The following is a 5,000-nucleotide window of genomic DNA, read 5'->3' on the forward strand; positions in this document are numbered from 1 at the left end:
CCTGGCAGTCCTTAACACTGTTGAGCCATCGTTTACGGTAAAGACAGAAATCTATCTGGGAGCGGTCACCCTTTGGTGATCGAAATGTCCAAAGTTTGCGGCTAGGTTTGCGAAAGGAGATGTTACAGACTACAAGGTTGTGTTGCTCTATAAAGGTGTTAAAGAGCAGACCGTTACGGTTTGATACCTTGTGGATGGAATGACCCTTTGCAATTTGAGCATTCATATCACCTCCTATGAATAACATGGCATGTGGCGGTATACTCTCGACTGTGTTGCTCAATTTTGTGTAGAAGTCATTCGCAATGTCATCCGACAAACTGTTGTGTGGGGCATGACAGGAGACAATTACAGATGCTGGGTTGCCCTTAAACCTGGCAACAATTATACGTTCGTCAATTTTTCTCACAGAGAGTAGTCACGGCGGTCGGTTGCTAGGCTAAAAGTCGCATTACTAGGGAGGTATCGGGTTACAGAACGTGTTCGAACGTGGCCGCGCGGGAGTCCCGGGCCGGCCCGGGGGCAACGGGTAAAATTTGAAAATAAACAAAAGTAATTGGAGAGTAAATACTCGTCAAAATAAAATGTAATAAGTGATTTTGTTTACCTCAAATGTTATTCTTGCACTGCCTTTGCTCCACTTTGTGTACATTTGCTTCCAAATGAGATCAATTTCGGATTTCAAAAAGGGTTCACGAGAACCAAACAACTGATTTTAAGAGGCCCCGAAAATTAAAAATAAGGTTAAATTTTTGGATTTTTAGAAATATTACAGTAAATTTAAACTTTCTGTCTAGGATTTTTTTATTTTTTAACTAAAACTCGACTTACAGTCAAAAGAAGAGCTAAAAACGCAGTGTTTTAACTTTAAATACCGATAATTCATAATCGCGGCCATATTTAAAAAATCCCTAAGACAGAAATCTGCGGAAATCGTTCCTCTTCCAAACAAGCCCTCAATTAGGTAATTTGAGCGATTTTTGGGAATGGTTAAAATACCATGTTTGCACGCATGCTGTGCCAATTGGATATGGGGACCTGGATTTTATAACAGCGTCAACAAGAATTCTGACCTTCAAGGTCACCCACGATGACGGCAGTAGCTTCGTTACATGTTACATATCCACAATAAAATCACGGCATAGATGTAAATGTTTTGAAAACGGTTCATATTTGTGGAAAGGTGGATTTTTCCTGTTCCGTGGTTCCCAAGTAAAAAAGGGCTTGAAGTAGCCGGTTGTAGCGGCTTTACTGTAAATGACCGCGGGTAACCCGAGATCGAACGCCCACTCTATTCGAATGACGTCATATCGAACAAGATTCGCGGGTTCGGGGGATTCGATCTCCATAGTAGCAGAGTGGGACTTTTGGGCCCAAATCTGACCATCGTGAGTAGTGGGAGAATTCTAGCATGGACAGAAATGCCAACTCCGCGAATGGCCGCCCCGGTTTTGTTTCTACTTGCTGAAGCTGTAAACAGGGTTCATGTTCCCATATTCCGGGTAACTATTTCTTCAGTCGAGACGCATTGTGGACATTGTGACGTCATTAATCTGATATTATTGGCCAAAACCGTCTAGATATGTTATTCCCTGAAAACTAAATTGTATACCACAAAACTTTACCAAAAGTGTTTATGACAGAATAATATTAGGGTGTAAGTCCATGTTATATGTCGTCCATAGCAACACCGTTGACGTCATAAAATGACAGCATGCATATTTAAGATATCCGCCATCTTGGATCATCAACCTTGCATTTTCAAAAAGTTTTTTTTTTCAGGATAAAGCCTAAAATACATTGTAAACAGTGTAAAGACGTTCATATGAACCTTTTTGTGAAAAGAAATTGAAGTATTAATGGAATTTTAAGGAAAATATCTTACTTAACTTGTATATACCTGTTCTACTAATATGGTCCGCCATCTTGGATTTTAGCCAATGACGTCATCAAATCAGCATGAATTATGCATTTTAATGATACAATTTACATACAATTACATGGGGTGTTATCAATATTAGAAACTGCACGTATGTGTAACTTGAGACATAAAACCCATAAAATTCTATTGTTGAAACGAAAATTACTAAATTTAGCAAAAAAATGCGTCAGAAACCCGTTGCCATGGCAATACAAAATTATTATCTTATTGCAATGATACAGAATGGACCTGTACCATTATTACGTCACAGTTTGTTTACCGCAATGAATGCCGGTCAATCGTCGTTTATATTGTACAGGGGTGCGTAGCGCGTTGTGTGTTTGTGTAGCGATGGACTTAATATAAGGCCTTTATACAGTACAACTTTAGTCTAATGTCACAACTAAATCACCCATAACGGCATGTTATGCTGTGTCAACAAGACTAGACGCAGCAAAAATCAAACACAACTTACTTTGAAAACTTTGAAATGATCTCTATTCTTTAACTGACCGTTCTAGAATGTTCTTTAGAATAGGTAAACAAACTGTGACGTAATAATGGTATAGGTCCATTGTTGCTAACAATATTCTAGAAGGCACCGAGTTTGGCCGTTTTAGCTCTAGCGGTTCAGACGCTAAGTGACATCAAATTTGGCACGGGCAGTTTTAGCCCCCCTCCGTCTAGGGTTAAACATGTCACAAGGAACAAAACACCATCATTAACCATAATGAATATCAAAATGTTCATATTAATTATGCAAATTATGTCCAACTCATTATTTGTATAATTGGTATATTGTTGATGTTTTACTTGCCATAGATTACATGCATCACATGTATGAAAATACTAATAATAATAATGTAAAATATTGTAATTACAGAATTTTCAGTTAAAATGTATGAAAATCTAACCTTCATTGGCATAATTTGCATTTAAATATGTACATCTCTCTATGAGCTACCTATACACCAAAAATGTTGAAACTACGTAGTTCCTTTCTTGGCGTATCCGCTAAAAAATTAACAGAATCCCCCTGCAGTTCCAGAACAGGTTGCTAGGGGATCAAAACTTACTCCACTTATTCCTGACTGAAAAAAAGTTATGTCACCAAAAATCCAAGACCATAGCATGTTCAGGACAAAAGGTACAAAAACCGGAAGCTCTGCAGCAGTACCAAGGTCAGCCAACAGGAGGTTAATTTTTTACCTTAACTTTTGTCTTTTTAAGACGTACCAAGGTACCTAATATCATCACAATCTATAAAGCCGTCCTGAAGTTATGCTGACTACAAATGTGCGGAAACACACACACACACACACACACACACACACACACACACACACACACACACACACACACACCATTTTTCATGGAGTTAAACATATGTTATAATACAAAATGCGTACCTCTTCCCACCATCCTCCTTCCTCCTGCTGTTCTTGGTCTGCAGTAACCCGAGTTGTACCGGCATCATCACCCCAGTAGCTATATAGAGACGAGGGAGTCACTGGTCTGTCCTGTTGTCCTTCCTCACCGTCTCTATGGTATGCACCAGCATAACTTGTTACAAAGGGCCGTCCTCCATACTGCTGCTGGTGGGTAGCAACCCAAGTTGTACCGACATCATCTGAGTGGCTATATAGGGGCGGGGGAGTCACTGGTCTGTCCTGTTGTCGTGCCTCACCGTCTCTTCGCCGTACCTTCGTCGTTGACGTTACAAAGGACGGTCCTCCATATTGATGCTGATCGGCAGGAACAGGAGTTGTAGGAACATCATTTTCAAGTGAGAACGGGTGATTCACTGGTCTAGCCCGTTGTCGGGCCTCATATATAAGAAGCAAGGAGGAATGGGTTAAAATATGTTCTTTTACGTCAGTCAATATTAGCGCAATGTAGTGGCATTGCCAATTTGAACCAAGTTAGTCTTATATACATATATATAGGGGATTAGCATTATAATCAAGTAGAATGCAGCGCAATGCTTGTATTTAATGGCCAGTACTTAAAACACTTGCCGCGAGTTGCGCACTAAGAAAATTCATTATAAGCCACAAACGGTTTCTAAAAATTACCTTTGTCTGATAAACGAACATTATTTTCTAAAACTATTTGGTAGAATTTCAAATGGGTTGAATTTATGATTGCAGCAATGTACAAGCTGCGTCAAATATTATGGCAAACGTTTACAGTGTCAGACCATCCCCAAATCATAGGGAATACGAGTTCCGAGATCACATACCTCCATGAAATATGGGCTTGATATATCAATGTAATTTTTTTTTTCCTTAAGTATGCAAATGATATCTTCATTAACATAATCGATGCATCATGATGTTAATTTTTTATTAGCTAAAAATGTTCCAAGTGTGAATTTCCCATCATTTACCACGAACGAGTCATAGAATTTTCATATTAATTATGCCCATATTTTGATAATTGGAATCTATTGATATTCCACCTACATTACATGTATCAAAGTCCAATGATGTAAAACACTGGAATTACAGAATTTTACTAATTATGCAAATGAAGTCATCATTTGCATAATTTGTATCTAATAATGTAAATCTCTGGCTAAGCTACACACATACCAAATAATAAAAATGCATTGCTCCTATGTGAAGTTATCTGCTCTAAAACGTTTTGACAGAACCCCCCCCCCCCCTGCAGTTCCAGAACAAGCTGCTAGGGGGACCAAACCTACACCACTCAGTACTGACAGAAAGAGCTACCTGTCACAAAAAAGTCAAGACCATATCATGTTAAGGACACAAGACACAAAAACCGGAAGTTCTGCTGCAGTACCAAGGTCAACCTCCAGGAGGCCTATATTTGATCTTGACCTTTGTCTGCCTAAGACTTACCAACATACAAAATATTATCATAATCCAAAAAGGCGTTCTGAAGTTATGCTGACTACAAATGTGCTGAAACACAAACACACACACACAGGCACACACACACACACAGACGGACAAACAAACACCCCATGCACCCCCCCCACACACACACACAAATTAGCAAGGTGTATTAAATGTGGGTTATGTGACATGTTTCCACCTATTTACAAATTATG

The sequence above is a fragment of the Branchiostoma belcheri genome, unplaced genomic scaffold, assembly GCF_001625305.1.
Source record: "Branchiostoma belcheri isolate BF01 breed outbred unplaced genomic scaffold, Haploidv18h27 scaffold368, whole genome shotgun sequence".
In the NCBI taxonomy this organism is placed as follows: domain Eukaryota; kingdom Metazoa; phylum Chordata; class Leptocardii; order Amphioxiformes; family Branchiostomatidae; genus Branchiostoma; species Branchiostoma belcheri.